At 41.9% G+C, this 25,080-nt stretch overlaps 1 long non-coding RNA gene across 3 annotated transcripts in view; it reads left to right on the top strand.

Moving 5' to 3' along the window:
• Nucleotides 1–4,007: 4,007 nt before the first annotated feature.
• Nucleotides 4,008–25,080, top strand: part of LOC142662847 (uncharacterized) — a 35,927-nt gene continuing 14,854 nt past the window's right edge. For 2 of the 3 annotated variants that reach the window (XR_012851012.1, XR_012851011.1), the window contains exons 1-2: nt 4,008–4,078; nt 21,243–21,427. This is a non-coding gene — a long non-coding RNA (uncharacterized LOC142662847). The remainder of the gene's footprint in view (nt 4,079–21,242; nt 21,428–25,080) is intronic. The other variant, XR_012851013.1, reaches the window with a different exon arrangement.

The following is a 25,080-nucleotide window of genomic DNA, read 5'->3' as shown; positions in this document are numbered from 1 at the left end:
CTCCATTAATTTAGTCAGCACATAGTGATCTTACTAGATCACTATGTGCAGCCACATACACACACATTAACGTTTCTGAAGTGTCCTGAGAGTTAATAGACATTACCTCCAGCCGGGACGGGATGTCTATTCACAATTCTGACACTTCGGTAACGTTTGTGTTGAAATTACAGCACAGCAAGTGTAATCTCGTGAGATTACGCTGTAAATGACAGCCCAGCGTGATCTCGATGTGCCGTGCTGTAAATTTCACATAAACGTTACGGAAGTGTCGGGATTGTGAATAGACATCGCGTCCTGGGTGGAGGCGATGTCTATTAACTCTCAGGACACTTCAGTAACGTTAATGTGTGTATGTGGCTGCACATAGTGATCTAGTAAGATCACTATGTGTTGACTAAATGAATGGAGAGAAGTGTATGACGCTGATTGGTCAGTGTCATACACTTCTCTCCACAACGCCCACTTGGTCAAAAAGTAAAACACGCCCAGTTGTCTATTAAGAAAGTAATTAGCATAAAGCTAAAATAGGTCATAACTTGAATAAAAAATTATCGTTTTTCTAAATAAAAAACACTGCTGTAATCCACATTACAGCGCCGATAACATTATGTAGAAGATAGGGCACTTATAATGTGGTGACAGAGCCTCTTTAAGATCCTTAATTGATGCCTATTCTGTTGCCATTATCTTCTACTGTTCTTCAAACAAAGGTGCCTGCATCTTTTTTGTGTCTTGTTGCATGTCGCTTTAGGGAAAGTTCACACCTAGCGTAAATACTGCTAAATTTCCGAGCAGAGTTTCCGTGCGGAAATTCCACAGTGTATTACAGTACCAGCAAAGTGGATGAAATTTCAACAAATCTCAAAATTACTCAAATATTATTTCATTCAGGAGCATAGCTATAAGGAGTTTAGAGGTAGGCCAGAGGAGGCCCAAAAATAAAAAAAGAGAATACCAGGATTATAAATGACAGTTGGTGGGGGACCCTGTTACAGACTTTGCATTGGGGTCCAAGAGCATAAAGGGGTATTCCCAAAATGATAAATTATCACCTATAGACAGGATAGATAATAATTTTCTGATCGCCGGGGGCCCCTCCTCTGGGACCCCCACCGATTGTGACAACTACTGTCTCGAACCCCCAAACCCCCTCCTCAATGAACTCCCCACAGTGAAGAGGAGCTCGAATGGAGTGGCGGTCGAGCATGCACGCTGTTGCTCCATTCACGGTCTATGAGAATGACGGAAACAGTCGAGCGCTGTACTAGACGGTTTCCAGCATTCCCAAAGACTTTGAATGAAGCAACAGCGTGCATGCTCGACCGCCACTCCATTCAATGTCCTCCTCACTGCGGTAGAGCAGTGAGGAGTTTCTGGGGCTTTGGGTGTCCTGTTCTCATGATTGGTGGGGCCCCCAACGTTCCAAAAAATTATTACCTATACTGTGGATTGTTGATAATTTATGATTTTGGAAATGCCCCTTTAATTACGCCTCTGATCTTATTCAAAACAAAATATACCATACAATAATAATAATCGCTATATGACAAAGACGGAGTTGAAAAAATCCCTGGGATTCTTCCTGCGCAGAGTACTGTGATCCTAGTATGCACCTCACTGAATTTTAATCAGGCCGTTTATCTCTCCACGTTACACATTTTCAACAGCACAATCCAAAAATATCTTGCAAGTAAATGACAAAAACGGCAGTTTTTTATTTGTGATTCGTGATTATTCGTGACATTGAGGGTTCATTGTGCTTACCGCAAAATTAAAAGATATAATAATATTTTCTTCTTTTGTCTGCAGAGGTCACTGAGGCACGGTGTCAGTAGACCGAGTGCACTAGCATTACTGTCCTGTAAAATAAACAAAAAAATACTCCGTAGAATACACTAGATAGGTTATATAATGCAGATTGTGATCTCCCGTGGTGTTACAGCAGAGGCTGGCGGCATATTGCAGAGCAATGCATTACCAGCTGATCTGCTATTGAAGGGGTGGGAGGAAGCTACTGAAGATTCATACAATCCACAGCAATATGATTCCCAGCAATCAAACACAGAATATTCCCTTAGGCCCAGTGCATACAAATATCCTAATAATTGAGGTTTTTAGTTTTACCTATATAGAAGATGTAAGGTCAGAGGTAGACCTATAGCTGCTCAATTGGATTGCCACAGATTGCCCATCTCTGATATGGGCTGGGTTATGTTTAAATTACTGTCAGATTTAAGGGGGATGGTTGTATAATTAATGGAGCTCCAACACCTCTCTCTTCTGTTATAATTGCCGGCTAGGTGTGTACGTTTCCAGGGGAGACAAATGACAGTCATGGTTAGTTGCTCTCTCTCTGTTCGTCATAATCTGAATATCTGGTGAGCGTAATTTAAGAACCATTCACCTCTCAAGGGTTTTTTGTTTTTTTTCTCGGTCTGAATTGTAAATTATGTTCCTGATATTTCTTTTCCTGAATGTATTAGGACTACTTTTTATTCTACAATAATGTCTGTCGTTTTTACATACAAATGATGCATCTGTGTAGCGTTCTAAATATAATTTTTATTCCGCAGTCTGATTAATGCAGCATTGATGAGCCATTAAGGTAGGATTGTCCTTGCTCACTGTGAATACTATATAAGTTTTCTGGTATAGAAGTAATCAGCATTTTATTGTATGTGTGCTGCAGTCTTACTGTGTATCATGTATCTCTTAGGCTTTAATTATAATGCTGTATTATGACTCCATGTGAGAGCCATATATTTACCACCAAAATGGGATCGGATTCAGACAGGGGAATGTAGGGAAAATGTTAAGGTTTCTATTAGGAAAGGTTTTCCTGCTGTCCCCTGATTTTATCTGAACCTGTTTGTGACACTAAATAATACAGCAGTCATAATACAGCAGTGTGAATAAAGACAAAACTAGCCATACACATTATTGGCTTACATAAGGATCAGCCATCTATCTAATGTGTAATGGGGGCAGCTCGACAGACCCCCAATGCGTGCCGTAGGGGGGAAAAAAGGATCGTCCGAATCTTTGTTCCCCTGGGAGATGAGCACTGTCAGAGGAGCGCTTGTAATGAAATAAACAAGCATGGTTGGTCAATCCCAACATGCATGTACATGGGGAAGTCGGGAGAGATAGCTGTAGGCTGAAAGCTGTCTTGTCTATGCCTGGCTATAGGCTTCTGTAGAATTTGAAGGTGTGGTTGGCCATGAAATAGCCAGTGATTTTTGATTAATTATGAAAATTTAAATCAAATATTCTCAAATAGTGGCCAAAAATAAGGGCAGATATCTTCCCAGTTATGATCTGCAGTAAGAAATCAACCAAACCATCGACATCTTATAGAATGCTAGGAAAATCTCAAAGCTCTTATAAGCAGTGAATTAGTGGTGAAAATAGATCTTTTCATGTACAATAACCTGGTTTTCTGGCTGTTCCAATAGTTAAGCTGGTCATACACATGTGTAAATATTACATTAGCCTAATGCGCAATCTAATGGGCGTGGGGGCAACCCCTCAGTAGACATCAAGGTGAAGTAGGATTGGGCACATTGGATTTCAACATTCATTGAAATTAACATGCACATTCAGGAGACATAGCGGTCAGACATTTTGCTATCTTTGGTCATCATCCATCACACAATTCTCTCTCATTTCTTGGCGTCATGGCCAAAACTAAAGATGTGGATTCTCTAGTACCACCTTAATAATGAGACAGGTTAAAATGAAGCATAAAGCTGTAAAAATGTATGTGTGTGTGTGTGGGGGGGGGGGGGGTAAGCCCCATTCCTTAAAGGGGACTTTGTTGGTGCATTTTTATATATGCCAGATTGCCATAGCACCGAGAGAAAATACTCGGACACCATCTTAGTTGGTTGTTTGCCACGCTATGACAGCATTGGGGACGTTACCAGTGTCCTCATGTTGCGTCCTCACGCTAGGGGGCGGTGCCTTGTCCATAAAAGGGAGATGTTTCCGCCAGCCTGTGTTTAGTGGGTGGACAAAGCCTGAGGAACTTGCTGTTGTGAGAAAGAAGCTGCTGTTGATGCGGAGCGGCATGCAAGTAGGTCTGGATTCTAAAGTGGGTCCAGATTAATTTATGGGTCACGGGCAGGAATCTTCCCTTGTGTTACTAGTGAGCCGCTGTGTGTTGCAAAGTGCAGTAGAGCAGCCTGTTAAGGCCTAGTTCAGGGCCTGGAATCTGTGAGGACGTCCACCAAACGCCTACTTGACGTGTCCGGCATAGTCTTTTAGACATTTCCAAAGCCGTATCTCCTTCTAATGGTTGGTGTGCGGTACTAGACGCTGGAGCTCCCTCTAATGGTCTGCATGAGGAACCACCTTCAAACTAGAAGACTTCCCTGTCACATGATCCAATTGGACTGCTTTCATGAGCTTTTTTCTGAGCACCAACAGGTGCCAGAGTATTACATCACATCCTGACTCCAGCACTTTTGTTCTAGTACCAGTGATTGACTAGACTGACCTTAGCTAGTTACTGAACCATTGCTTTTGACCCTGACATCAACTTAATTTAACTATTCTTTTGAATCTCGATTTGGCACTGCATCCTCATACAGTCATCTGCTGTGTCCAACTGGCCACATTAAGGAGGCAGTTAGAGAGCCATGACCTGGAGGTCCCTGGTATCTAAGTCCATGCTGCCTTGCATTGGTCCCTGGTGAAAACCAGGGTGCCTGTTAGACTCCATGCCTCAACACTGCCAGCGCTAACCCTAAACTGATGAAAAGGAATTTTATACGTCCAGCCAGGTTTGACACTGTATCAGGGATTCTGTCCTGTGGAAGTGGTGCCAGCCAGTCATCACCACCTACCTGACACGATTGGAACCGGTTTTAAAAGACTGTGCCTCTCAAGTGTTACTGTCCGAGAAGTGCTGTGACCGAGTATAAAGTAACATTGGTCTTAGTAACGAATTTGTTCTGCCATCACTACTGGTGCTTCATTCCGTCTTTTCCTGCGACTACCCTTTCTAGGACTTATACCATCTCGGGCCTCATCTTACAACTCGGCATAGTTGGCAGGATTTATCACGGCCCAAGAGAAAGATGGCAGATAGCAACATGCAGCTAGCTGGTCACCAGTAGTATTGGGTCGATGACGAGGTGCCGGAGAAAAGTGTGTGTCCTAGAAGAAAGAGCAGAGGTTGTGCCCTGTTGTCGTCCCTGGATGAGGCCTGGTTGTCAGGAGAACACTCTGGAGTCCCAGAGAGCATCAATTGGTCTGAGGGGAAAGTGGGCATTAGAGGAGCTGCGAGGGTTAGCCTAAGTTAGACTGCAAGCGTAAGCCTTAATAAAGCAATGGAGCTAGGCCTGAGCAGGACTGTACAGCAAGGCCTCAGCGTGGCTGCACAACTGCCACCATCTTCAATGGCAGGAGTTCCAGAGGGGGCCGTGCTCAATCCGCAGCAGAGAGAGTCAGACCACCTGACTGAGCTTCTGGTGCATGAGACTCACTGAGACTTCAGGGAGCAAAATTTGAGAGAGCAGCGTTACTTCTGAGAAGTGTTATTTCCATTGCTGTGGCCAGGTGTGAACTAACATCGGTCTTAGTAAAGAATTAGTTTTGCCATCACTTCTGGTGCTTCATTCCATTTTTTTCCGTGACTACCGTTCCTAGGCCTAATACCACCAGGGCCTCATGTTACAGAGGCAGACCATGGTTCCATACAAAGGAGAATTGTAAAACGTAGGAAAGGTAATAGAGCAGTCCAAGTGTGGGTAAGAGACAGAAAATTTCGTTAAACAAGCCAAAATGGTACTCAAGGAATGAATCACAGCAACAGCGCACCAAGGAATCCTGAAAATAGGAGACCTAATGGCTCTCAGAAGGCACTAATTCTCCTTGCGGAGATCCATCTGGTAGGAAGTCTTTTGGGCAAAGCAAATATAACTTCTATCGCCGTGCTCGTAAAAGGCCGAACTAGTAAAATTTAATGTCGTAAAAGAAAAAAAAAATCCCAATGCAGGCATTTCTGTTTTTTGGTCACCTCACTTCCTCCAAAAAATGGAAAAAAAAATGATCAAAAAGTTACATGTACCCCAAAAGGGTACTAATAAAAACAACATCTCGCCCTTCAAAAAAAGGCCTCACACCACTTAATTGACAGAAAATGTAAAAAGTTATGGCTCTTAGAATTTAACACAATTTTTTTAACAAATACTTTTTTCTTTGTAAAAGTAGTAAACATTTAAACAAAACGATGGAAATTTGGTTTTCGCCATAATCGTATTGATCCACAGAATAAAGCTAACATGTAGCATTTACCGCACAGTGAACACTGTAAAAATGAAACCCAAAAAACAGGAGTTTTTTTCCTATTCCACCGAACACAGAGTTTTGTTTCAGATTCCCAATACATTATATGGTACATTAAATGGTGCCATTAAAAACTACAACTTGTCCTGCAAAAACCAAGCCCTCATATGGCATTGTTGATGAAAAAATAAAAAGGTTATGGCTCTTGAAATGTGACAATAGGAAAACAAAAATGTAAAAAAAAAATTGTCTGTGTCTCCGAGGGGTTCTGGGATTAGAAAAATATATTTGCTTTCTTCCAAAAACACTGCCACACTTGTTTCTACTATTGCAGCTCAGCTTTAGGGTATGTGCACACACACTAATTACGTCCGTAATTGACGGACGTATTTCGGCCGCAAGTACCGGACCGAACACAGTGCAGGGAGCCGGGCTCCTAGCATCATACTTATGTACGATGCTAGGAGTCCCTGCCTCGCTGCAGGACAACTGTCCCGTACTGAAAACATGATTACAGTACGGGACAGTTGTCCTGCAGCAAGGCAGGGACTCCTAGCATCGTACATAAGTATGATGCTAGGAGCCAGGCTCCCTGCACTGTGTTCGGTCCGGTACTTGCGGCCGAAATACGTCCGTCAATTGCGGACGTAATTAGTTTGTGTGCACATACCCTAATTGAAGTAAATAGGGCTGAGCTGCAATACCAAATACAACCTGTGGACATATGTGGCTCTGTATTTAAGCCATGTTTTTCTAATTCTGGACGACCCCTTTAAGCTATTTGTTTGGACACACATGATGCTATAATTTAACTATAGGAGGACCCTGGTGGGCAAGGGACATAACGGCAGGGATGGCACCACAGGGAGCAAGGCAAGAAAGAACAGATTATAACAATTGAATTGAGCCATTTATTGGTTGTCAATTTTCCTTGTTTCCCATTAAAAAGCATTTTACAGGGGATTTTTTTCCCCTTACTATTCTTATTGGCACCTGAAGATATCCCTATGTTTTAATACAGGTGAAAAAAACATATTGCCAGTTCTAATCTTCTTGCCAGTAAAGGACATTGTTGCCAAGTGTCCTTCATTTCCAGGAATTGTTCCAGGATTTTAACATCTGTCCCTGGAAATATATCCGCGTCTCTCCATTTCTGAGAGTAAGACACATTTGTTGCCATCTGTGCTTGTCCTTTAGGGTTTTGAGTTAATAATAATTAAAGAGGAATATTTAATAAAATTTTTAAAATATTCCTTAATAGAATTAATGAAACATTGCAAAATGCAGTCTATAGAAGACAAAGCTTATTGGAAACAAAATATATTATGATGGGCTGTAATGTACAGGCCAAACAGTCAAGTATCCTGTAAAATATTGTATGGGCTTTTTAACTAATGGAGGATGTACAAATGGGGAACTCGCAAATGGATGAACTCGTGAGCGTTACCAGTATGTGGTTTTGGGCACCGCAGGCACTAAAGAGCAGATTTACTAATACTGGCGTTTCATTTGCCAGTCCTAGCTATCTGTTGTGCTGAAGTAAGACGCAACAGATTTATTAAGATGTGCATGTCTTTTAATAAATCTCTTGCATCTTCCCGCTGGCCGTGCGCCACAATTGTGGAGCATAGACCGCGGCCATGAGCTAACCATCGGACATAAAATAAAGAATAAGTATACTCGCCTTACCGCTCCTCTTCTTCCCTCCAAGTCCCTTCAGAATGCTGCAGCTAATACAAGGCCCGGACGCTGAGAAGCGTTAAGGCCTTATATGCGATGCAGAACTCAACATCATCATTGCTACGTCACATACAACATCCTGACGCTGCCCGGCATCAGGATCTTGTATGAGCCACTGCATGTAGAGTGAGACTGAGGGGATCCAGATTGGAGAAGAGGAAGGGTGAGGTGAGCATAATTATTTGTCCGATGGGGAGAGAGTAGTCTGATGGGGGGTAGTCCGACTGGGGGGATGGCAAGGTACAGGGCCCGGCATTGGCCTCTACCTTGCTACACCCCACACAGTGAAATAGACATCCACTATAATTTTCGGGCATAAATTATAATCAATTTGTCGGGCCTCTGTAGCCTCACCTCTCTTTGTAAAGCCACGGCCCATTTTCACACAAAAAAATAGGTGTAAAAGGTCAAAACTTTTGGGCCCTTTTGCAACTTTTCTACGCCAGAAAACTGCCTTAGAAAGGTTGGTAAATGCCCCCCCGTGACTTTGTTCAAATTGCATTAGAGCCTTACATTTGGTGTATGCACCAGGACAGCCCTCAGCGCTTATGCCAAACTTATCCATCGGCCCCCCATTCACCTGGCGTATGCCAAAAGTGTGCCATATTGGCATATGCAATGTTGGAATACGTCGGTATAACTTTTTATTTTGCTTCATAAGTTATGTAGTAGACTACACTATTCTATACAGAGGGCAACAGTAAAAAAGAAACATATACCGCGCAGTATAAGTTTTTTGTTTGTTTTTTACCATGGAAGCCTATGTGTGATGTATGTCACTCTATGCCTAATCTGCAGCATACGTTGCAGACTTTTGTCGGAGGTATACATTAGGAAATTCTTCCTGATTTATTCCTCTGACGGAAGCCTCTAAGGCTATGTTCACACGGGGTCTTTTGCCGAGTTTTTTGACGCGGAAACCGCGTCGCAAAACTCGGCAGAAACGGCCCGAGAACGCCTCCCATTGATTTCAATGGGAGGCGTCGGCGTCTTTTTCCCGCGAGCAGTAAAACTGCCTCGCGGGAAAAAGAAGCGACATGCCCTATCTTCGGGCGCTTCCGCCTCCGACCTCCCATTGACTTCAATGGGAGGCAGGAGAAAGCGTGTTTTATGCCCGCGGCGCTCAATGGCCGCGGGCGAAAAACGGCGCGATAATTGCTGTTCACACGGAGTATTTTGGGGGAGGAATATCTGCCTCAAAATTCCGTTTGGAACTTTGAGGCAGATATTCCTCCCCCAAAATACTCCGTGTGAACATAGCCTCACACTATGTGAACAAATCAGGATCTAGCAACAAATCAGGATTTTCTACTGCGGTGGTAATGACTAGGGTTAGATAAAAATGTAAGAGCAGCCCTGGTATATCGAGCACCTTTAGGGTATGTTCACACGGCCTATTTACGGACGTAATTCGGGCGTTTTTGCCCCGAATTACGTCCGAAAATAGCGCCTCAATAGCGCTGACAAACATCTGCCCATTGAAAGCAATGGGCAGACGTTTGTCTGTTCACACGAGGCGTATATTTACGCGCCGCTGTCAAATGACGGCGCGTAAATAGACGCCCGCGTCAAAGAAGTGACCTGTCACTTCTTTGGCCGTAATTGGAGCCGTTATTCATTGACTCCAATGAATAGCAGCGCTAATTACGGCCGTAATGGACGCGGCGTTCAAGCGCCTGCACATGCCGGTACGGCTGAAATTACGGGGATGTTTTCAGGCTGAAACATCCCCGTAATTTCAGCCGTAACGGACGCCCTCGTGTGAACATACCCTTATACAAATGGAAGGTTTGTTAATCCTGATTGTGTCAGAAGGGATTCCCTTATTCAAAGAGAATTTAAAATGTTCTTTAGAAGTGTAACTACTAGAATGCCTCTCTGCCAAATAAAAGGAGACCAATTTTATACACAGCACATCATAGTTAGGGGGGAAATTTTTGCAGATTTTGCATCGAGGTCCAGGAACCTCAATGTATGGCTCTGATCTTCACTAGTGTTGTAAAGCAGATCTAAGAAACTGATAGTGGCTGAGCACCCATTTTAGACAACATGAATCATTGTCACATCGAGCTGAGAATCAGGCCTCGTTTACACGAACGTATTATACGCGCGTGCGACGCGCGTGCTTTGCACGCATGTCGTACGCACCTATATTAGTCAATGGGGCTGTTTAGACGATGCGTGAATTGCGCTCATTGCGTGTGCGCAGAAAAAAACTCACGACATGTTCTATAATCGTGCGTTTTTCGCGCACTCACGCACCCATTGAAGTCAATGGGTGCGTGAAAACCACGCATGCCGCACGGAAGCACTTCCGTGCGAACTGCGTGATTCGCGCAAGAGCTGTCAAACTCCTGAATGTAAACAGAAAAGCACCACGTGCTTTTCTGTTTACAAACATCCAAACGGAGTGTCAAATTCGAGATGAGCGCCCCGAACTTCACCGGGTTCGGCCAAACTCGTTTTGACCGAAACCGGTAAAAAATGTTCGGGTACGCGACGTCAGGAGACAGTCACTGTCCACGGTGCTGAAAGCGTTAAACTGGTTCAGCACCATGGACAGTGACTTCCGCTCCGAAAATCCATGAACCTGTAAAAAAAAAAAGACGTTCTGACTTACCGATAACTCCGGTCCGACCTCCCGGGATGACAGTTCAGTCCAAATGACAGCTGCAGCCAATCACAGGCCAAGCACAGGCTGCAGCCAATCACAGGCTGCAGCGGTCTCATGGACTGCGGCGTCATCCTGGGAGGTGGGGCCGGATGGCAAGAGAGGGACGCGTCACCAAGGCAACGGCCGGGAGCCCGGACTGGGGGAAGCAGGAAGTTCTTGGTAAGTATGAAAGTCTTTTTTTATTCACAGGTTGGTGTATATTGTGATCGGCATTCACTGTCGAGGGTGCTGAAAGAGTTACTGCCGATCAGTTAGCTCTTTCAGCACCTTGGACAGTGACGGGCCTCGACTACCTCATCTCTATGATGGCGGCTGCGTGAAAATCACGCAGCCGCGCATCATGACACACGGAGCTGTCAAATGCCTTTTGCGCGTTTAAAACGCAACAAGGCTGCGTATACGCAGTGCATACGCCATGCATACGCGCGCAAAACGCAGCGTTTTTTGCGCGCGCAAAACGCATACGCTCGTGTAAATGAGGCCTCAGACTGTGTATGGGGGCTATCAAGACCTTCTGTCAATCAGGAGCACAAGAAGAAGTCCCAATATGTTGGAAAATTTCCTTCCTGATAATTTGATCAACTCCTTTTCCCAATTAAAAATAAAGGACTCGTGTCTTCTCATGTGGCAGAGGGGCCTTTAAGCCCCTTCAGACACCATGGCATGGATGCGACTACTACCTCTGCACCCCTATAGCAACACCCCTGCAACATCTGGAGAAGGGTTCCAGCACATATTAGGATAATACACAAAAATGTCCCAATGTGTTGGGAAATGTCTCTTCTGTTAATTGATCCACTCCTTTTCTCAATTAAAAAGAAAGAACTGGTGTCTTCTCATGTGGCAGAGGGGCATTTTGGCCACCCTCAGGCACCAAAGCATGGATGTGACTGCTACCTCTGCACCCCTATATCTACACCCCTGCAGCTTCCTCCTGCACTTCCAGCCCGTATTCAGATGTACCACAGGGTGAGGTTTTGAGTTATTTGAAGTTCTCCCTCGATAGTGATAAGTAAGTATTTCAGGTGTTTTATTATAAATGAATAAATTGTGTCATAAGCATCGTAAACATATATAGTATAAAAAAAATAATTGGTTGAGACACTTTCGATTTCTCCAATTTTATCCTTGTTTTGCACCAAAAGATGATCAAAAACAGACATCAAAATGGATCCATTGACCTCAGTAGTGAAAAACAGACATTTTTCCATTCAATACAATCAATAGGATAACAGATCTACAAAAAACTGCTGTGACTTTGGTCGTCAGTTGCATCAGTCCTCTATTCATTTGTAATATAGTTGTGAGCATACATAGAAGTATTTCCTAAGGATTCTGGAAAGGGCCGTATGACTTTTCCATGACTAATGAATATAAATGAAGGTTGGATTACATTAACATGCATTAACCTACGAAGGCATAGCTATATCTAATCATGATGCCATTATGGTATGCAGCTGGTTTCCATGAATAGGTAAATCCCATGGCTTTTCATTAGGTTTTCCCTTTGTTATCGACAGCATTGTCCCAGCCACAGCAGCAGAAGTCTTATAGATAGACCTAATCCTCTAACTAAATTGAAGGGGTTGTCTCAGCTTGACAACCCCTTTTTTTTAATGATGCCAACCTGGTGATCAGCTGATCGGCATGAGTCCAGTTTTAGGAACCTGCGATCATCATCTGTTTTCCTCAGGATTTGTGCCCAGCCATACATTCAAATAAATGGCCATCCACCTAATATGTTAGCAGCTCTTCATTCATAGAGGGGGTACAGTGGAGGACCCCCCCCCCCCACCTCTATGAAATCCATATGCTCTAATAGGGCCTATACATAGGGACTTTCTTAAAGAGGCTCTGTCACCACATTATAAGTGGCCTATCTCCTACATAAGGAGATGGGCGCTATAATGTAGGTGACAGCAGTGCTTTTTATTTAAAAAAAACGATCTATTTTCACCACTTTAGATTTATGTTAATGAGTGTCTTAATGCCCAAGTGGGCGTGTTTTTACTTTAGACCAAGTGGGCGTGTTTTTACTTTAGACCAAGTGGGCGTTGTACAGAGGAGTGACATACAATCAGCCACATACACTTCTCTCCATTCATTTACACAGCGCATATGGATCCTTTTAGATCGCTATGTGCTGTCTTATACTAACACATTAACAATAATGAAGTGTTTACACAGTGAATAGACATTCTACGGGATGTCTTTTCACAATCTCTGCACTTTGTTACTCTGTCTGTGGTAGTTACAGCAGAGCAAGCGTAATCTCGTTGTAACCTGTCATCTACAGCGTGATCTCGCGAGATTACGCTTCCTCTGCTGTAACTACCACAGACAGAGTAACGAAGTGCAGAGATTGTGAATAGACATCCCGTGGAATGTCTATTCACTGTCTAAACACTTCAGTATCGTTAATGTGTTAGTATAAGACAGCACATAAGGATCTAACAGGATCCCTGTGCGCTGTCTAAATGCATGGAGAGAAGTGCATGATGCTGATTGGTCACTGATTGGTCAGTGTCATACACTCCTCTATACAACGCCCACTTTGTCTAAAGCAAAAACACGCCCAGGTGGGCATTAGCATAAAGCTAAAATTGCTAATAAAGTGGTGAAAATAGATCGTTTTTTAAAATAAAAAGCACTGCTGTCACCTATATTACAGCGCCGATCTCCTTATGTAGGAGACAGGGCACTTATAATGTGGTAACAGAGCCGCATTAACCAAGCACTCAATAGTATACTTGGAAATCTGTTGCGTTTCGTTGCTTAGATGGAACTCAAGTTAGGGTTTTCTATAAATTTGGCCATAATAACTAATGTAAATGAATCAATTGACAGTACGGCACTGTATAATCAAATATATAGGGAACTAAAATTACAAGTAATGTGTAAATATGCAGCCGATCATGTATCAATAAAATCCAAGATCTTCAAGAGCTCTATTAGTAAGAAGGTGCTGAGTCTACTGAAGACTGTGGGTACATTTATTTCTAATTATTCTTTATGGACTTCTCCTTTAATAAGACTTTAGTTTTGATAATGTTCCCTTGCTCTAACGTAGCCATTATTTGTATAGTCTTTTATCCACAACTTTGTTTCCGAGAAAGAACAAATTTTCATTTGGAGGTAATGTCTGGAGATGTTCAGAGGATAATTAAAAGCAAACGTTAGATTATTTGGACGGTAAGGTTTATGTTCAGCTGATCTCTGCTTATTGACCAAAGGGATACAGAAATTTTGGATGGTTGGCATGATAATATTATTGATTTTTTTTAAATGTCACAGAATAATGACTTGGAAAAGATGTGCAGCCTGCATATTATATTAAACATTGATAATTAACGATGCTAATGAGCACAGGCCTAGAAAGAAGCCCAAGTGTAATATATCAATATTTTTCTTTCCGTGCTGCATTTTTATTGATTGTATTAATTAGTGAAGACAGAATTCAGAAATGAAGATACCGCGCTCTTATTATTAGAGGCACTGCATCCTCAAAAATGTCGGCCTAATTGAATCATATATAACCTAGAGACAGAATTATTAAAATATTTCTGTGCACACTGTAGGCGATCTCAGGGGATTGTGTCCTCATTTTTTTGGTATTTTTGCGATTTTAAAAATGTCCACACTAAATCTATTAAGCCACATCCTTTAATTAAGTCATACCACCCAAACACACCCGCTGATGTCACCCATTTCCTCTACTAGGCCATACACCTAGTTATTGTATTGCACATTGGACATTTGTGTAAAAAGTGCCCCCTGATCGGCATGGGGGAATGTTCATATGTATCTCCTAACCAATGAGCAATTGACTGCATTGCAGACTATCTTTATCTAATGTTCAGTGTATGGTCAGTTTATGTCTTTATACATTTTCTCTCTTTATAGAAATCACTTTGGTATTTGCAGAAAAAAAATTATAATTATAAACTGGATCAAACTGCCCTGTGTGAACCTGGTCTAATAAAGGAATTCTTTGCATCTTATGGAAAAATCACATCAACAGCATGATTACAATTATTCCCGATCTTTAGAATAATCAGATCACAAGATATTCAAAGAGATTGTAAACCCAGCTTTACTCCGTTCTTCTTCTAAGCTTAGATATTTCAAAGCAGTGACTGTTTTTTTTCTAGAATTAATCCAAACAATAGATCAAATATAGATGTGTGAATAATGATATTGATCCAACTTATAATGAGCAGACCAAATGGAATGATAATCGGCGAGTCTGTAAGGTGCAGGTTGGCATGGGGCCATATTTCATACTGATGACCTATCCACTATCAGCATATGATCAGTGGGGGTCCGACACCTGGACCCGCACCAATCCGCTGTTCCAGCTCCCTTCCGACACCGGATGTTATACAGTGGCCGGTGTCGGAAGCAGATGGCTCCGGTCACAGCATAGTGGCCGTGCTGCTGTACTGCAGCAAGTGAAATGGAGCAGATCTGCTGCAGTACTGCAGCACGGCCACTATGCTTTGACCGGAGCCATCTGCTTCCATCACCATCCACTGTATAACATCCGGTGCCAGGAGGCAGCTGGAACAGCTGATCGGTGCGGGGTCCGGGTGTCAGGCAACCACCGATCATATGCTGATGACCTATCCTGTGGAAAGGTCATCAGTATGAAAAATCGCCTCGTGCCCGGACAACCCCTTTAACTCTTTCTTTACTGAAGTGAATTCCGCAAACAGATTTTAACATTTTATCTCTAGTCTGTTGCCACTAGCAACAGTGACAACCAGGATACTGAACGAGGGGAGACATAAAGCCACGGCGCCACTTGGTATGGATCAAGAAGGTGATGTAAGGGGATGAAGAATATAGATGCTCACCGTATGGGTTAGAAGAGTAGAGCACTGGGGTCCACGGGATAGCTGCTGCCAGATCCGGGCCGGTCGCCAGGGAGACCGCTTGGGTACGAAGATTGCAGATAAAAAATGAGGATCTATACGGCGCTGCTAATAGACTCCCTCACTAGCAATCTCTCACATTTCATAGACCTTCATCTCCAACCACTTGTTCTCACCCTACCCTCCCACCTGAAGGACTCCACACAATTAATCAGAGACTTAAATGATCTAAAACTTGACCCTTCAATAGCCCCAGTCTGCTTTCTGACAGCGGACGTAACCACACTTTATAGCAACATCCCCCATGATAAAGGCATAGAAGTAGCCCAGGTATCTCTATCCCAAATTAACAACATGTCCGAACCGCAGGTCGAGTTTTTAGCTAATTGCATCGACTTTATTCTCAAGCATAACGTCTTTAGTTTTGACAGCAACTTCTATCACCAAATTAAGGGATGTGCAATGGGCAGCCGGTTTGCACCCTCCTACGCAAATCTGTATATGGGGGCATTCGAAAAAACTTATATCTATGGCGAACACCCCTACAAAAACAATATTCTACTTTACAAAAGATACATTGATGATCTGTTCCTAGTGTGGAGGGGCACTGAGGAGGAAGCTATGCGTTTCATCGATACCCTCAATAAAAACGATTTTGACCTAACATTCACATATACCTTTTCTTCAACATCAATAGACTACCTAGATCTGACTATTAATCACGACATTGTCAGAAATAAATTTATAACTAAAACACACTTTAAACTAGTCGATGTCAATAGCTATATTGACTTCAGAAGCGCCCACCACCGTCCCTGGTTGAAGAACGTACCTTTTGGGCAATTCCGTAGGATTAGAAAAAACTGCAGTACTGACAATGATTTTGATAATGAATGCGCGGTCCTCGAAAAAAGGTTCAAAGATAAAGGTTTCCCAAAAAATCTCATCAAAGGTGCACGATTAAAAGCTTCTAAGCTTACTCATATATCTTGCCTTAATCCCTCAAGCAATACTCCGAAATTGGATACAACTAATCCCAATCTGAATTTCATCACCACCTACAATAGGGGCAATAAAATAATCAGGAACATACTTTCGAAGCATTGGCACATTCTCAGAACTGATCCGTATTTAAAGGACACATTACTATGCAAACCTAATATTACTTTCCGTCGGTCCCTATCCCTTAAAAACATATTGGCCCCTAGCAGAACAAATAAACATCCTATAACCAATACTGACTTTATTTCTAGTATCAAAGGGTCATATAAATGCGGACACTCACGCTGCCTCTGCTGCAAGTCCATTAGTCACAGAAAAATAGATTACACATCCACAGCCACCAATGAAACTTTCACCATACAGTCCCTCCTGAATTGCGGTAGCTCCTATGTCATCTATTTATTAGAGTGTCCGTGTCATTTACAATACATTGGTAGAACCACTCAGTGTTTGAGAACCAGAATTAATAACCATCGATTTAATGTAAATAATGGATACCTTAAGCATAGTGTCTCTAGGCATTTTTTTCATAAGCATAACTGCGAATTCAATAAAATCAATATTACTCCAATAGAGCACATCAGCAGTACCGTCCCTAATAGATTCAACAAATTGAAGCAGAGAGAGAACTATTGGATTTTCAAAATGAACACCCTTCACCCTTTGGGTCTAAATGATATCGCAGAATCATCTTTAGATTAATCAATCCGACTATCCTTCAGTCCTCCACAATATGGCATTATCTAAGCACTTCCAAATCCTCTTTTGGTCCACCACTACATTTATCCGAGTTCATGTGTCTTTTGCTAAATTAACATCCACTAATTTTTCCTGCTATATATAACACTTGATGCTAACGTACCTTCCGTTTGCGTACATACATCCTCTGCTATTCTCACCTGCTATCGCTGATTCATGGCCCTATTTCAAATACCCTAGTGTTAGACCTATCTATTAATCTTAGTTTCGGCCACACACTTATATCTGACAATCCTCTTCTACTCACCCCTCGTCCGATGCCCATATTCTGTCCCGGCTTAGCAGCCTCCGCCGGTCCTGCCTGAGCATCCCATCTTTCTCTCGCGTATTGCGTTCCACCTTGCGTTCCACTTCAGTTTGGAGCGCGTCGGCTTCCGTTACCCTTTTGGTTCCCGTGGCGACATGAAAACAAAACATACAGTAGTACTCCCTAACAGTATACACAACCCCCAGCCAAACAACTTTCACTGATACCATCCACATTTTTCAATAAAATTAATTAAACTACGATATTATTATTTATTCATTTATTTATTTTTAAAAAACTTGCTACGCTCCAAAACATTTTTTTGTAGAGTACACAGCCTTTTTATTTTATTATATATACCTTTTATCTGTCCTCCATGTATTTATATTATGATATGTTTTATTGAATTGTACTTTTGAACTTTGACCCGCTGTTGTGTTTTCGCGGTTTTTTTGTGCAATTATCCAGTCTGAACTGGCGCTATATAAACTTGTCTCTTTTCTTCTGTAAATCTCATGCCTGATGAAAGCGCCGGTTCGGTGCTGAAACGCGTTGCAATTAAAACAGTTTTTTACAAAACTATTCACCCGATCTCAGCAATCTTATCTGTCCGCAACTATTAGCAGCGCCGTATAGATCCTCATTTTTTATCTGCAATCTTCGTAACCAGGATACTGCAATGCTTTAGAAATTCCATCTTTATATCAGAACAGTCTCTTTCAATCAAACTGAGGATAATAACAGAATAATCCAATAGGACAACTCAAGCCTCACAATATTATCTAGGAGGCTTCTCTTTTTACCTTCCTTTGTATTATGCTCTCCGCACACCAGGTGCTCTTTTCTGTATGGATGGCCACTTCCAGCCATTGTTTTTCACTGAAGACCTCCCTCTGGCACCTACCCCCACTCCGATTTGCGAGGTCTGGCCGCCTTGTCTCCTCTACACCGAATTTGGCTCCACTCAAGGTACTCACTGGCCTGCTCCTCTGCACACAGCTTCTCTGCAGACAGCTCACACTGGTCACTTCTGGAACAGTTCTCACCACACTTGCACTGACTGGAAACACTTTACACACTCACTTCCTGTTCGGGCTCCTTCCCTAAAAAACAGCCTCTCCAACTTTTTCTGTAGGTTGACCTATGAACAGTTATTTGTCTTCCTCTTTTGGTGACTGCTGGTCACATGTCTATTATGATAAAACAACAAGGGCCTTCTATATCAACAGTCACGACGTTAGGCCCGGGCACCAACGGAATGTGCCACTGATCATTGCATAATGCCCTGGATGTCCTGGGCCCGATCGCCACTCTCATTTGTATCCACATCCTTGAAATATTAAACAGAGTTACATAGTGTGTGTATATCGAGTTCTCCGTATGTATAATAAATATCCTTTGAAAGTATTGCGCCTTAGCTCAGGAACAGGTGTAAATAACAGAATTTTCTCTATGCCAGGTATGTAACTACTGTATATAAGGGCAGGGGCTGCAGTCATACCTGGACCCCGGAGCCTAGGAGAACCAAAAGTTCCCTGCCCCTAAGAGGAGACCAGTAAAGTACATGCAGCACTGGTAGAAAACCGTACAGTACAGATGTAGCAGAAGTAGATAGCAGTACAGTCATGTAACACAAGACTGTACTGCAGATAGGCACAATTACACAGCCAATCAGTGCATGCACTACAGTAATATAGCGCCTGCGGATTGGCTCTACTTACTCACAATGTGATGCGCTAATTCACAAGTATTTCCCTAGAGAAATGCCCATGCTGATTGCCTGGGTGTTACAGATAATCGAATGCGCCACAGAGGAGCACTGTTGGTGGCGTTTTAGGTTGAATGTGGTTTTGAGTTATGGCCCTAGGAAGAACGTTATAAGTTGAAAATATTGCGACTTGAGGGACCCTTATATCTTTTATGTGGACAGGTATGGTTTATGTGCCAGGGCTGCTTTTTAGTTCCAGTACGGCTCTGCTCATGTACCACCACCCACCAAGTATTCAACTAGTAAGCGGATGTGTACAACCTGGAACTCTGCTCCCACCAACCCTTTATGGGCATCTTAAAAAATGTCCCCACCGGTATACTGCCAGTACACGTTCTAAATTATAAGGCGCATTTTACAATTCCTTTCTTTTTTCCATTACCCAGAAGCCCCTACCAAATACAGCAGCCTTAGTTTCCTAGATGGCAGACTCAGGCCTCACTAAGGGATGTGCTATCTACCTAAAGAACTATATTAGCGCCTCTCACCAAAAGTAACCACAACTAATAAACAGGTTTTAATACAATTTCACTATAACTAATAGAAAATAACTAATGCAAAAGCCGCATATCCCTTATTCTGATTTTACCATATGACAATCTTGTAACAACATCATTTTGAAAGGATAAGCAACAATAAATCTTAATATCATTTACATAATTTCTCTGACATATTTAAGCCTTCATGTGATTAAAATGACAATTACGTAGTCATGTTTTGTGCATTAATTTGATTAAGGAAATTCAAGCTTAATTATCATATGCATGAGTTTACGAGTCGCCAAAGGCATGTTAAATAAGGGACTGGCATATTCTGCAGAGCAGATTACCCAAAAATCAGGATTCATGGCTGGAACTAAAGGCGTGTTAAATTGCAAATACAGTCACATTTCTTGCTATACTTGGTGGCAGGAGTTCAAGGTACGTGAATTATAAGGACAAAATATGGGTAATACTGATTTCCCTTATCACCTAATTAAATTCCTCTTGGCTGCCTCCATACCAATTTTCACCTACCTTTCACTCTGCTTTGTCCTCTGGCATTTTTCCCATCTGTCTTCCAACAATCCCTGACATTTCTTAATTTTATTTCTCTTCTGCTCCATGCCACTGCTCTGAGCCGTCTTCCAAGTTGTTGAAGGACTTTGTGAAATCTCCTTTTCTCCCCGTCCAAGTCTTTACTGTGTCACATTATATAAACAGGTTTAAAAAATGTTCCCTGGTGCCACTAAATTAACTAAGATATATAAACTCAGCAGTCCCAGAGTCTTTATTCAGATTACATTTTTCCTTCAGGACTTCTTACAAAATGCTTTATATAATAGGTTTGATCCACTTATCAAGGGGTGGGGGGCGGGGGGCGTTGGTGATGATGAAATGCATGTTGAAAACTGTCCCTAGGCTTACGTGAGGGTGCTATTCCTATTTGACAAGTTGCATAAAGAACAATAATTACTTTTCAAGATATATATATATATATATATATATACACACAACATTTTCTTGCTGTTGCTGTAACAATAAATATACGGTGCCTATAGAAAGTATTAACCCCCTTATCAGTCTTTGCTTTGTTTTATTGTGTAACGTTATTGAATCACAGCGGATTTCATTAGACTGTTTTGATACTGATCAACAGAAAAGGAATCTTTAAGGGTGGGACTACCTCGAGAACAATGGCTTCCTATGGCAAATTACCATTTTAGAGACCATTAAAGTCACAGTTGTCTCGCTATTTTACCCTACATTGCCATGTAGCCTGAGCCTCAGCCTTAAAGAAAATAAAACCTTTACAAAGAGATCTGCACCAAATAATTAACTGTATAACTACTCAATCCTGTTACTCACACTCCTAAACAGACAACGGCTGTAAATATTTTTATAGGCATGAGTTCCAGCATGCCCAGGAGCAGAATGCCCAGGAGTCCGTCTGAATGCGACTGCCAGCCTGCAACCACCAATCAATTCTGAAACCCCGATGGAAAATACCAAGTGTACCCAGTAGCCAAACTGAATGTGACTGCTAACCTATATCCGTCTCTAGCAAACCAATACATCTAAAATGACCAGGTAATACACATCACAGAATACACCATCCCAGCTGGCGAAGACTGTATCCACATGTGGCATTTTCGTTTTGGTGTAATACTGTGGAAAACTTCCTAAAGCAGGCAGACGTTATACTGCAGCAAATGGGATTTTATGAAATCCTACTCTTATACTACGCTAAAAAAAATGGGCGATTTGTATTCTGTTGGTTTGAAAGAACCCGAACACCCCCCCCCCCCCCATCCATTGACCTTTGGTTTGAGAATAAATGATTTAACCGGCACCATCTGGGGCAGATCACCATCAGGGGCGGATCACAACAAAGTCCTTTTATTGGATCTACTTGACAAAGTAAAGGCCCTGTTTACACGAGTCAATGATCAGGTGAACGAGCGCTCGTATGAACTCTCGTTCCCGATCATTGCCCTGTGTAAACAGAGCAGCAAACAGCCGATGAGCGAGCAAACACTCATTTGTCGACTGATTGGATATTTTATGCGACCACAAAAATAGTCACTTGTCAGCAGGCAAAACATCTGCCTGTGTAAACAGGGAATGTGTTGCCGAAAAGATGCAAATGTGTGGGAACGAACGATTGTAGTAATGATAGTTCATCCCTACTCTAGATCATTGAATGGAGCGGACCAGTGCCGACGGCAAGCTGTATTGTCGATCGGCTCTCGGTGGTTAAACAGTCAAATATCTTCCCGGCTTTCAAACCCCCTTAAGACTTGAGAGATTGACTTTTTCCTTTTTCTGCCTTCTTTGATGTCAAACCTTTGATGCACATTTAATCCATGTCCAAATCTTGCCATGTGGTGTCAGGAGATAGACCCAGTCTAGATACACCAAGCCTCGGGTGACCGTTCAACGGTGCCCAACTGCACAGATCGTACAAACCTAAGTCCGGTGTGGCAGCCAACTCCTTTAAGATAGTAACAGGCAAATCCACAATGTTGATGACAGTCACAGCCTCCTCGGTAGCCCTGCTATACAGTATTTAAGAAGACATATATATATTTTTTTTTTGCTTAAATAGTGATTTTAAACTTTGTTTTTTTATATTTCTTGTAGTTAATGGGAAAAAGAAAGAGGACTTCATTAATAAAGAACCTGTTAACTTTCCTGATATGTCTGCTTTAGAAAATACTTGTATTTCCTATAAAATTACAATTCTGGAGCATCTTTTCTTAGAACTCTGCCTTGTGTTGCTCCTCTGTTATTCATCTTGGAAATGGATGAATACAAACTGGGCCATTGACATTGTCTACATGTTCTGACACTGATAGCAGAGGAACGGCACAATGCACAGTTCAAAGAAAACACACTCCTGCATGGTTATCGACTATCCACAGGATGGGGGTCCTGAATCTCCCGTTCCTCCTGATAGTATTCTACAGTGAGGAGGAGTTTGAATTGAGCGGTGGTCGAGCATACAGTGGGTCGGGTGATAATTATTCATTCTGGGAATACCCCTTTAATACTATAGAAGGAGGAAACGTCCAATCTTTCACCATGTCTAGATGTGAGACTGAAGTTCTGGAAAGGCCAGAAGATTCTCTAGCCGGATGATCAAGGTGAAGTTGTCAGGGATTCAATGGACTATTTTTACGTAGTTACCCCTTTCAGGACTAGGTCAGTTTTCGTGTTTTTGTTTTTTCATCCAGGTCTTCCAAGAGCCATAACCTTTTAATTTTTCCTTCGACATAGCAATATGAGGGTTTTTTTTTGCAGGATGATTTATAGCAGTTAATTGCAACATTTAGGGTATGTTCACACGGGCTGTAAATGCCCCGAAAACCGGCTGAAAAAATGGAAGCTGATTGCCTCCAAACATCTGCCTATTGATTTCAATGGGAAAACGGCGTCTCGTTCTGACGGGGCGTTTTTTTACACGGCTTGAAAAAATGGCACGTAAAAAACGGCCCATAAAAAGAATTGCATGTCACTTCTTGAGCCATTTTTGGAGCCGTTTTTGATTGTGTCAATAGAAAAACAGTTCCCAAAAACGCATAAAAAAACGGCTGAAAATCAGAGGCTGTTTTTCCTTGAAAACAGCTCTGTATTTTACAGCCATTTTTTATTTTGTGTGTGAACATACCCTAAATGTACCATATGATGTACTGAGAAACTTTAAAAAAATTATTTTGTGGAGTGGAATTAAAAAAAAAAACAGCAATTCATCCATTGTTTTTCGGGTTTAGTGTTTACGGCGCTCACCATGCTGAAAAAACGACATGTTAACTTTATTCTGGGGGTCAATCCGATTACGGCGATACCAAATTTATCTTGTTTTTTTATGTTCTACTACTTTTCTTTTAAAGAGGCTCTGTCACCAGATTCTCAAACCCCTATCTCCTATTGCATGTGATCGGCGCTGCAATGTAGATTACAGTAACGTTTTTTTGTTTTTTTTAAATGTTCATTTTTGGCCAAGTTATGAGCTATTTTATATATATATGCAAATGAGCTTTGAAATGGACAACTGGGCGTGTTTTTTTCGTTATGTCCAACTGGGAGTGTATTGTGTTTTTAACTTGGCGTGTTTACGTGTATGACGCTGACCAATCAGTGACCAGTCAGCGTCATACACTCCTCTACATTTATTTACACAGCAGCGATGTGCAGCCACATACACAGAGATTAACGTTAATCAAGTGTCCTGATAATGAATACACATGAAATCCAGCCTGGACGTCATGTGTATTCAGAATCCTGACACTTCTGACTCTAATCTTTGAGATTTCTAGCAAGGGAAACGAAATATCGCGAGATTACGGAGGTAAACGAGATTTCGTTTCCCTTGCTGGAAATCTCAAAGAAAAGAGTCAGAAGTGTCAGGATTCTGAATACACATGACGTCCAGGCTGGATTTCATGTGTATTCATTATCAGGACACTTGATTAACGTTAATCTCTGTGTATGTGGCTGCACATCGCTGCTGTGTAAATGAATGGAGAGGAGTGTATGACGCTGACTGGTCACTGATTGGTCAGCGTCATACACGTAAACACGCCAAGTTAAAAACACAATACACTCCCAGTTGGACATAACGGAAAAAAAACGCCCAGTTGTCCATTTCAAAGCTCATTTGCATATATATAAAATAGCTCATAACTTGGCCAAAAATGAAAGTTTTAAAAAAAACAAAAACTTTACTGTTCTCTACATTGCAGCGCCGATCACATGCAATAGGAGATAGGGGTTTGAGAATCTGGTGACAGAGCCTCTTTAAGTGTTTTGTGCAAGTTTTGGTGTGTTTGGGACCTGTTTACAAATAAGGAACATAAACGTAATATTGGTGTCAGTTCTGCTACTTTTACAAAATAAAAACAATTTGTTAAAAAGACAATTGTTTCGTGTTCTGGCAATACCAATTAGTTTTATATTTTTTATTGTTTACATTATTTTATGTAAAAAAATGGGGAAAGGTTTTTCTACTTTAAATAGGTTTTCTGTACATTGTTAAACATTTTTTTTTAAATCCATTTAATAAAGTTTTGAAGTCCCACTAAAGGACTTGGACATGCGATCGTTTGATTGCTGGTACAAAACACTGCCATACTTATGTATTTCAGTATTGTACTTTCAATGGTCCTCTATTAAGCCGTGCCTCTAGTAGGACCAAGATGGCAGACCTGGGGGCCTTCATTATGCCAGCTATCTGCCATAAC

Source organism: Rhinoderma darwinii, chromosome 11 (assembly GCF_050947455.1).
Source record: "Rhinoderma darwinii isolate aRhiDar2 chromosome 11, aRhiDar2.hap1, whole genome shotgun sequence".
NCBI lineage: Eukaryota > Metazoa > Chordata > Amphibia > Anura > Rhinodermatidae > Rhinoderma > Rhinoderma darwinii.
This window is presented reverse-complemented; position numbering and strand designations above follow the sequence as displayed.